This window comes from Gossypium raimondii, chromosome 8 (genome assembly GCF_025698545.1).
Source record: "Gossypium raimondii isolate GPD5lz chromosome 8, ASM2569854v1, whole genome shotgun sequence".
NCBI classification, from domain to species: Eukaryota; Viridiplantae; Streptophyta; class Magnoliopsida; order Malvales; family Malvaceae; genus Gossypium; species Gossypium raimondii.
The window spans coordinates 7,641,347-7,652,725 of NC_068572.1; the positions used below are offsets into that span (position 1 = coordinate 7,641,347).

The 11,379-nt window shown below is 32.6% G+C and overlaps 1 non-coding gene across 1 annotated transcript; it reads right to left on the bottom strand.

Annotated features, from left to right (window-relative positions):
• Positions 1-366: 366 nt before the first annotated feature.
• Positions 367-473, bottom strand: LOC128032110 (small nucleolar RNA R71). Its single transcript, XR_008188240.1, has one exon. It is a non-coding gene; the product is annotated as a small nucleolar RNA R71 (small nucleolar RNA).
• Positions 474-11,379: the final 10,906 nt, after the last annotated feature.

The following is an 11,379-nucleotide window of genomic DNA, read 5'->3' on the forward strand; positions in this document are numbered from 1 at the left end:
CGTACTACGTACGATTATGCCAAGCCCACCCTAACTGGGGCTGAATCGAGTATTGTGAGACCCACTATTGCTTCAAATAATTTCAAACTAAAGCCGAACAATGTTCAAATGGTACAACAATTTGGTTAGTTCGATGGTTTGCAAGACGAAGATCCAAATACTCATTTGGCTAATTTTCTAGAAGTCTATAATACTTTCAAGATAAATGGCATTTCTGACGACGCCATTCACCTACGATTGTTTCCCTTCTTGTTGAGGAACAAAGCTAAACAGTGGTTGAATTCTTTACCACGAGGTTCTATCACTACATGGGATCAAATGACTGAGAAATTCCTACTGAAGTACTTCCTATCGGCTAAGACTGCCAAGTTGAGAAATGATATCTCTTCCTTCGTTTAGATTGACTTAGAAACCTTATATGATACATGGAAGAGGTATAAGGATTTATTAAGAAGGTGCCCTCACCATGGGTTACCTTTATGGCAACAGGTTCAAACCTTCTACAACGATTTGAATCCCTTACTAGACAGTTGACCGACGCAGCAGGCAATGGTACATTGAATAATAAAACACCCGGAGCGGCTTATGAGTTTATATAAGAGATGTCACTGAATAATTATCAGTGGCAAGTCATGAGGACGAAGCCGAATAGAGCAGCCGATGTTTTCAATCTAGATGCGGCCACCATGTTATTGAATCAGGTAGAACAATTAAATAAGAAAATTGATAATTTTTATATTTCTACACAAGTACACCCGGTGATGTAATGCGATACAAATAGAGGTGGAATGAAAATCCAGAATGTTTACCCTTCGCTCCTAGCACAGAGAATGAACAAATCAATTATATGGGTAATAATTCTATGCCTCAAAATAATCCTTATAGTAATTACTATAATGTAGGTTGGAGGAACCATCCCAATTTCTTTTGGGGTGATCAAGGAAATCAAATAGGACAACCCCCTCCAAGCTTCCAATGACCACCTTACCAGCAAGAGAAAAAGCCGAATCTCGAGGAGATTTTGACAAAGTTTATCTCGGTTTTAGAAACTCGTTTTCAAAACACTGAAGCAGCTCTTAAAAATCAACAAGCATCGATTCAAGGGCTCGAGAACCAAATAGGTCAGCTTGCTAAGCTAATTTTAGAAAGACCACAAGGTAGCCAATACTGAAACTAATCCAAGAGAGCAGCTTCATGCAATTATTGTTTGAGATGAAGAAGGGTTAGTTGAATCTGAATCAAAATTGAGGAAAGAAAGTGTGGTAAGTAACAATAAGGTTGATGTAAGCTAGAATGAGCAAAAATCGGTTGGTAAAGAATATAAACCTCAAGTGCCATATCCTAACGTGACGAAGAGAGACCACATGAACGAACAATTTGGTAAATTTCTTAAACTTCTGAAAAAAATTACATATTAACTTACCCTTTATTGAAGCTCTTTCGTAGATGCCCAATTCCGTTAAATTTTTAAAGGAGCTTTTGTCGAGCAAGGGGAAGTTAGATTATTCATCGCATGCGGAACTAAATGCAGTTTGCTTGGCCATATTGCAAAGTAAACTACCCAGCAAATTGAAATATCCAGGGAGTTTTACTATTCCTTGTTTAATTGGTAGTTTGAATATTAATAATGTTTTGGCTGATTTAATGGCTAGTATTAATGTCATGCCCTATAAAATGTTTAAACAATTAGGTCTTGGAAAACCCAAAAAAACTAGGATGAGTATTCAATTAGCAAATAGATCAATTAGATTTCCTAGAGGTATTATTAAAGATGTTTTTGTAAAAATTGATAAATTCATATTCCTAGTTGATTTTGTTGTTTTAGAAATGGATGAGGATAGTGATGTACCTCTGATTCTAGGTCGGCCCTTTTTAGCAACTGCTAGAACTATAATTGATTTGGTACGGGTGAGTTAGTACTTCGTGTAGGTGACGAAATGATTAGTCTCCAAGCTTGTGATTCTGTTAAGACATCTAGTGATCGAGATGATTTTGCAAGTTCTGTTAATATGAGTAACCTTATGGCTCAACCTTCTTTGCAGGAAATCCCTCAAAAATGTAATGGAGCCACGTGTCAGTCCATACTACAGAAATAGAACGACTCATGAAGAACGAATGTTACAAATCGATGAACTAGATGAACGGTGAACACATGTCAGGGAGAAACTGAAAATACACGATGAAGAGCCAAAACGAAGCCCTGACAAGCATGTGTATGGAACAAACCAATTTAAAGTTGGGGACAAGGTACTGCTATATAAAACGGTTCCTTGAATTGCCACTTTGGAGCTTGATGCAGACGGATCAAATCCCTTTATGGTACTGAATGTCTTTCCATGCGGTACAGTCGAGGTAACTCATTCTGACTTTGACACATTTGAGGTAAATATTACTTGACTCAAACATTATCTTGCTAATAGAATTAATAACGAGAAAGAGGAGTTTCGAGTCCGCTAACCATTGTGACCGTGCGAATGCGAGGTAAGTCAAGCTTAAACTTTAAATAAGCGCTTCTCGGGAGGCAACCAGAGTGTTAACATTGCTAATTCTTTTAATTTTATTTCATGTTATTTTTAAAACTAATTAATTTTAAAAATTTAAAAATATTTAAAAAAAATTCTTTTTTTGACCCACACGGCCTAGACACACGGGCGTGTCCCAAGCCGTGTGCATTATAAGGGGTTCGACAGTGAGTTACACGGCCTGGACACACAGCTGTGTCCTTGGCCGTATGGATACTGGGACTTAAATTTTCAAAAATTCGATGATTACACGGCCTAAAATGACACATACGGCCTGGCGACATGGCTATGTGACCCACACGGCCAGGATACACAGGCCTGTCCTAGGCCGTGTGAAACCTGGAGCTAATTTTTTCTAAGTCAGAGAGTTACACGAGCAGGAGACACGGCTGTGTGAAAGGCACATCCAAGCCACACGGGCGTATGGGATCTCACATAGGCGTGAGAGAATCGAAGGAAAACACACATGGTCGTGTGTGCCACATGGCCTGGACACACGGGTGTGTCCATGGCCATGTGAAAACTGGGTTAAATTTTAATTGCACACGGACTAAAAATACTCTACAGGGCCGTGTCACATGGCCGTGTAGCCTAAACCCTAGAATTCCTTTCTCCATTTGTCTTTTTATTCTTCCCTAACCAAGCCACCCATTTTATTTTATTTATTTATTATTTGTTATATTATTTATTTTTATTTTACTAATTATTTTGTTTTATTTATTATTCTTATATTTAGATTTTAAATTTATTTTAATTTTTTTTCTATTTCTATTTTTTAAGTTTTTTACTATTATTATTACAACTATCTTTAAGTTTATTGGTATAATTGAATTTATTATTATTATTATTTCATTTCTTTTTATTTTTATTTATCTTTCTTTTTAATTTTGTTTTAGTTGCTTTTTTTAGTAAATTTATTTTAATTATTATCTTTTGAAATATATTTTTATGGTTGTTTCTAATCGAGTTATAACCCTTAATCTTCTCTATTATTTGTGTTTATTTTCTTATTAGTTTGCTCGGAATCATGCATTACATTTAGATTTGACTACAATTTCACTTTTCACTATTATGGGGATTTCATCCAATATTCGGGAAGTTTCAGCTTTTCTCCTCTCTTATGATATTATGTTTATCTTGTGATTATATCTATTTGTACATTGAGGACAATGTACATCTTAAGTGTGGGAGGTTATTTATATAATTATTAGAAAATCCCTGAATTATGTATTGTATTTAAATAATTTTCTCATACTTCCATTAGAATGAATTTTTATCGATTTGGAATTTTTGTTGATGTCTTTTAGATTAATTTGTCGATAATTGTGTATTGGTTGATTTAAACTTTAAGACATGAGAGAATCAAGCATGATAGGCTATGTTTCATAAATTAAAAATTTTAGGTTGTTTCCCTGAATTGAAGTATTATCTTGAATTTTTAAATTTACAAGTTTGACATCAAAAACCATAATTTTTGTGAGATTTTGAGCCTTTAGAGTATACATTTTTCTTACTCATTTTATTATTAGTTATGAGTGTGTCAATTTGATTTGTTATTCTAGGACTTGCGTCGATTATACATGTCGAGACCACACCTTTTGATTTGATATACTAAGATGATAAACACACTTAGGTTTTCACCCACTTATCCCATAAAAAGTCTACCTTTTTAATTAACCGTTAGTGAACCCCGTTGAGCCTAACAAATTGTTTCTTGATTTACCCATTAATGTTAACCCATAACTCTTTTCTTTTTTCGTTGAAATTTTTTCCTGTTTTATTAACTCCCTTTTTGTCGAGATCTGATTTGGTTAGTTGCCTAATTATGCTCTTTTGTTTGATTTTATTTCTTATTGTTTAAAAAAACAAAAAAAAAGAAAAAGTATAATAAAAAATTGATTATTATATAGTTGAACAGTTAAATTCATATTTTTAGAAGTTTGTTTTTATTCTTGAATAGTTTTTGAATGATGTAATTGTTTTTAATTCAACACTTGTTGATTTTTTTTCTAGTTTGATAATTTATCAATTCAATCTCAATTATAATCAACTTCTCTAGCCTTTCTCCACACCTTTAACCTAAGCCCTATTACAACCTCTTAAAAACCTTTTGATTTGTGTATCATCTTATTTTATAGTGGTGGAGATTTGATTTTCGTGCAAGCCTATGGTAATGACTTTTCATGTTTGATTATTGAGTACTTATTCTTGAACCTTAAACACTTTGAGTGATTTGAGTGAATCTTTAGTGAGGATGTCGATTCTTGTCGATTTTGAGTTAAAGATAACTACTTAAATAAGGGGAGACACCTATATTTTTGTATTTAAAAAGGTTAGCTTGGATTTTTTGAGACTTTAGTGCTCTTTTGGTTGAATTGTCAATGCAAGACTATTTGTGAATTATTTTGAGACATTATTTATGGGAATTATAAGTTGAGAAATATTAATTTTAATGTGAGTTAAGGATTTTGCTTGTGGACAAGCAAACGCTTAAGTGTGAGGATATTTGATAAGCTGTAAAAGTAACATATTTTAATCACATTCTTAATACGTTTTTGTATGATTAATTATGTAAATTAGTGAATTTGATGCTCCTAATCCTTTAAATTCATTTTTCTATACTTAGGAGAGCATTTAGGAGCAAAAGAAGCGAAAAACGAGCCAAAATCAAACAAATAGTGTTGTTTCCATGATCCACACGGTCTGGGCATTTCCACACAGACTGACCACATGCCCGTGTGAGCCACACGGGTTGGCCACATGCTCATGTGCCAGCCCGTGTCGATATCGCACCCTAATTCCCAAATTCATGGAAAAACCCAACTTGTAGGCTTTCTGAGCATACTAAAGTCTATAAATACCAATTAGAAGAAGACCTAAGGGGGTAATCAGAAAAGATTGAAGAAATCACTCGAAGAACCCCATCAAAATCAACTTGGAAGCGAATCTCCCTCAAGATCGAAAATCTCCATTTAATTTCTTTTGAAGTTTTATTGAGTTTCTTTATGTCTTGTGGTTATTCTGACTTTGACATTTTTTTCATTCAGGATTATGAACTAAATTCCCTAGATACCTAGGGAAGATGAAACCTATGATGAATCTTATTATTTGATTTCTTATTTACATGATAAATACTTGATTCTTGTTTTCAATTATGTATGCTTATTTCTTGTTTTAATATTTCTGAGATATTAATTCAAGTTTAATGTGTTTATTTCAGTGGAGCAAAAGTCTCTGTTTAAGAGTAGATCTAGCATAATTGAGTGGAGTTGCATGCAATTCTAGAAATAGGACAACATAAATCTACCGGATTAGAGTCAAATCTAATAGGGAAATCCATAGATCTAGTTAATACGACTATAGAGGTTTTAATTAGAAAGAGATTTCAATTAATCAACCTAGAGTCAGTTGTTCTTACTCTCAAAAGAGATATTAACATAATTTAGCGATTTATACGGATCAAGACACAAGCGAATAAATCGTTTAATTCAGATTCATAATAATAGGTGAAGTCTAGGTGGATTTTTTCTTGGGTACTGTCTTTCTCATTGGTTATCTTCGATTATTTTTCCCATTTCATTCTCTGTTGCGTTCATAGTTAAATTAGATTAGTAAATTTAGATTAAAAACAATCACTTCAATTTATCAGCTACATAATAGGAAAACGGTAATTACTAGTACTTTTAGTCCTCGTGGATACGATATTCCCTACTCACCATAGCTACACTAGCTTACCTTTTTCGTAATTATAGTTAGTTTAGTGACCATCAGTGCTTTGTATAAGGCTGTTTAAGTTGTTTCCTTATGTTTTACTGGTTAATCTTCTTTGCTATCTACGAACCTTGAATTACTTTTAGTGTAAGCTGAAAGAAAACGAACAATTTGCATAGAGTGAAAACTTTTATCAACTTTCTATAGGAAAATTCTCTATAAAAGAAGAAATTATAAGCTTTTCGAGAAATAAAATTTATTCTAAAATAAATTGTCACTATTTTTTGGGCAAAATAATAATACTAAAAAACTTGAGTAAGTAAGTTAGCTTATTGTTCATATTTATAGAGAAACGGTACAACAGCTTTTGCTTGAATAAGAGTTAATTAAATAATAATATTTTCATAGGAAATTTTAATAATATTATTTATATTTGAACTAGGGCTTGTAGCCCTTATTTGCTTCTAGGCCTTTCTCACATATTGGGTATAATTATATGTGTTATCCGAATTTTATCCAATACTTAAAATTTATCCAACCCAATAGTTATTTTTATTTTCCAAAATATTATTTATTAAATGAAATTAAAATTTTCAATTAAATTATTTTCTCAACCCAATTCTAATTCGTCAAAGTCATAACAATTTTACTTTATTAAAATCTATAATGAAATAACTTTAATTTCTTCATTCAATAAATCTACAACGAACTAATTTAATTCTTACATCAAATTTCAATTATTTAATTACAATAAATTAAATAATAACTCGAAGAAATTAAATTAGTTTCTAAGTCATCTTTTGTACTTAGCAAGAAAACGCATTCATTGCGGATATTGATACATGCGATCCATTTATCACACTTATTGATTTCATTCATTCAATGGTTATCAGTTCTACATGCAATTCGTTTTAGGTTAGCTAACAGAGGGGATAACTGAACATATATAATAAGGGATCAAATAATTTATAATTAAGTTTTAGTTCGTCTCCTATTAATTACAACATTATTTAATAATGGAGTCATTCCACTACAATACCTTGACTGAACTTCCCATATTATATACCATTACGAAAGCTATTCAATAAGTGTTCATCTTTTGAATTTTTCATAAGTGTGTTACTCTCATAGGGTATCATTAATCTCTTTGGGATAAAATTCGTTCTCCCAATGTGATCATATTTTATCGCATGGTATCCATTACATCTTTTGATATAAAAAATTCAATTACTAACACATATTAATTAAATCATATGTCTTATGGGAAATTACCCGTGGCCACGTTCCTTTTTCAACAACCATGTAATGCCAATAATAAGATATCATTTACCCTACAAGGCTATGATTCCATTATTGTGGAATGATGTTACATCATGCAGAAGTCGTATACCCAACGTACCAGTTTTTGGTTCCTTATCTATTTGAACTCAGACTTTTAATACATCAAAGTATACGAGTTATGCATACATAGTTCATCATCACACAAGATTCAGGTGTACCACACTATGAACGTCACAAGTGAATGAATCCATAAACGGATCAATGATAAATTTAACTTGGGTCATGTCTTAAGCATTATCAGTCCAAACAATCACATTTATGTCTCTACCTTCTATGACGTATTTTCTTTGATACCCAAGACAAGGTATCTCCCTAATTGGAATTTGATAGACGTCATAATAGTCTTTCAATCAATTTTCTCAATTTCAACTAGACTATAAATTGTTTAGGTTATCTTCTGATATAAGTTGTTGACCGCCTCTAGACATACTAACATCCAGAGTGTGAATACTGCAATAAAATATAGAAATACAAGGTCATATTTGCAAGTATACAGGTTGAGTTGTAAAATAGTTTTACAACGAAGTAGGTGAGTACTCTGAGGATCGTACCAAAGGGATGCGAGTGCTAAATCAATTCTACCTTAAACACTAAAAGATCTAATTAGTACTTTAAATTAGTTATAGTATGAGAACATAATACAAGGGTTTTTAAGGTTTTTGTAATGATAAAATAAAATAAATAAAATTCATGAGATAGAATAGTAGAATGAATCAAATCTTGATTGTGGGTGATTAGCTCGCTTCGACAATTCCCATCAACTATCATTCCGGGTTCCTCGTCAATCAACTAGATGTTACCTTTGTAGGATCTTTCGATCTTCCACTAATATAACGAGTCAACAAAGACTATTTATCTTTCGACCTCATAGTTTAGATTGGTTTGGGGTGAAGGTGTTCACGGATGAACAATAACAATTTTGGGTTATTTCCCACCTTGATGACTTTCCTAGAGTTTTCAGGCCTAGGGTTTGTTTCATGTTCTTCTTTTCCCAAGCAGCTGATCTGTTGAGTAACCCTACAAAACAGTTAATAAATCATTCCTCCACTCGCTAATCCCCCATAAAAGGATTAGTTCCTCATGGCTTTCATAAAAAATATGGAATAGATGAAAAGAGAGAACATGATAAATGGATTAAAGTGTAAAGTTTAAGAAAATGACTGATTTGTATTAAAGATGGAAACGAATCCATAGATTTTGACAATTTCCACAAATCAGATCTCTTGAAAATAAATTCTAAAAACTGAAGAAAGAAAGAAAACTAAACTAAATTTAAAAGAGAAAATCTAGGCTAATTGAATTATGTCCATAACATGTGCCAAAGGAGCTTATTTATAGATTCTAAGTGGTCGTCACCCTTAACCCTAGGTTAGTTGACATTCTCGAGCTTTAAGTTTGATTGCTCAGACCAAAATACCCTTATTTTGTGTTTATCTCCCATCCAGAGTTGATGTTGGGACACACCATGACCTGTGTCACGACATAGCAGTTAGTATACTCCTCTTAAGCTATCTTCAGGGGTATGTCGTGACACCCTAAGACTATGTCATGACATTGAAGGCAATCTTGAGATTTATTCATTCTGCTCCCTATGTAACGACCAATATCCATTTAATATGCCTTCTGAAGGCCTCCTACACACTCACAAAAGTGCGTTAGCTCACCCTTAGGCCTTATTTGGCCCTTAAGGTCAATAAAAAACTTAATTTGCACATTTTATTAACTTATTAAAAACTTAAGAAAACATAATTCAAACCTACTGAAAATGCTTGTTTTCAAGCTCCTGAAGTGTGATAATTAGTTTAATCTGCTACACCTAATTACGACAAATAAGTTGTCTTCTTACGTTATGAACCGACCACATAATGTAATTTAATATTAGTCAAACATTATATAATCAATTAGTCAATATTTGCTTACATTTTTCTTTGCATGGAAAAGTCATTGAGAACAAATACAAATGATATTAATGACTAATGAAATTTTATTTAAACCAATTTGGTTGAAAAATTACAAGTATGCAATGAGGAATACACTACACTTAGGGCACTAAATCCTAACATAGGATTCATTGATCCATGTTCCCCTTAGTAAGGACGAAAGAATGTTTTTTCAGTCAAAGAGTTCCATAACTTGTAAAATCATAGGTACCCTCATTTTTTTACTTAAAAAATTATGTACCTCACACATGCATACACGTGTACACACGTGTACACACACACACACAAACATAAACATTGTAATGGCCCAAATTCAAAGTTATCGGAATAGTGGTTTCGTAACCACAAATCTGATTTAAAGAGAAATTTATTTTAATATTTTTGCATGAATATTGGTATGATAGGAAAATCGTATGAAAATATCGATAGAAAAATTTTACCGATTTAGTGGTTAGTTAGAAATAGAAAATATTGAAGAAATTGGGTAAAAATAAGGTATAGAGGCCTCGATCTCGTAAAACCGAGTCAAAAATATTTTTATGAATATTTATGAAGTCTTAGTAGTATGGTATTAAAATTTCGTTAGAAAATTTTAATGTTTGGGTAGTCAATTAAGTGAAAATGACTAAATTGAAAAAGGTGTAAAAGTTACTAGAAGGATTAAATAGCTCAATTGTTAAATGAGGAGGGACATAAATTGAAAATAAGCCCAACATAAGATATTTTAAAGATACTGTTGAGAAAAATCGGAGAATTGAAGAATTAAGGGTAAAATTGGAATATTGAAAATTTACTTTAAAAGTTAGGACTAAACCTGGAATATCTAGAATTCTCTTTATTTTCTACATTCTCATCACCAAAAACGTCCTAAGGGTTTCTTCTAGCTGGTTTTCATAATTTTGCACCAAATCCGAAAATTCAAATCTGAAGCAAGATCGAGGAAAAGAAAAGTTCGGGATTAGTAGATTTTGTTTACGAACAAGTGTCGAGGTAAGTTCGTGTAACCTGAATTATATTCCTAAATGCTTGAAATGTTTGTTATTGATGTGAATATGATTTAGATGTTTATTGTATGATAACTGATGAAGTATTGATATTCTTGATAAAAGAGGAAATAAATCCGGTTGAATGGAAGAAAAATTGATGGATCTCGAAAAGGAATTGACGGTAAAAGGATCTAGCCGGATGGGTGATCCTATTCGATATAGCCCTCCGAAGAATATGTGGAAAATACATTTAGCCTGCACGGGTAATCCGAATTAGGTTTGAATTTAGCTTTGACTGTAATTCGGATCCAAGCTCATTAGAGTAATTGTTGTTGCAGGGGATTTAGCCTCGACCGTAATCCCATTGTAAGGATGAGGTTCGCGGTAGTGTGCTCTCTGAAATGAAAATGTGCGCACATGAATATGAATTGACGGACTCGGATTTGTACAATAAAGTGTACCTCTAAAAATCCATCGAAATTCTGAGAAATTCAACGGGATAAATATGGAAAAAAATACAAGGAAATGGTAATCATGGAGTTGATGAGCTCATCAATCATGGTATAAATTATTGATACATGGAAATTATTGGACTAATTTGAATGTTGAGTTTGTGCATGATAGGAAAAAATGTATGGAATGGGTGTATGAATGTTTATTGCATTATATTGAAAATATTAGGTAAGTATAATTCTTGTTACATGAGCTTACTAAGCACAAGGTGCTTACCCTGTTTCCTTTTCCCCTGTTTTGTAGTGTTAAGAGCTCAGAGGTCAGATTTGGTTGGAGACGCATCACACTATCAACCTCAAGATATCGGTATATAAAGAAACTTTATTTTGGAAATTAATGGCATGTATAAGCTAGTAAAGTAGATGT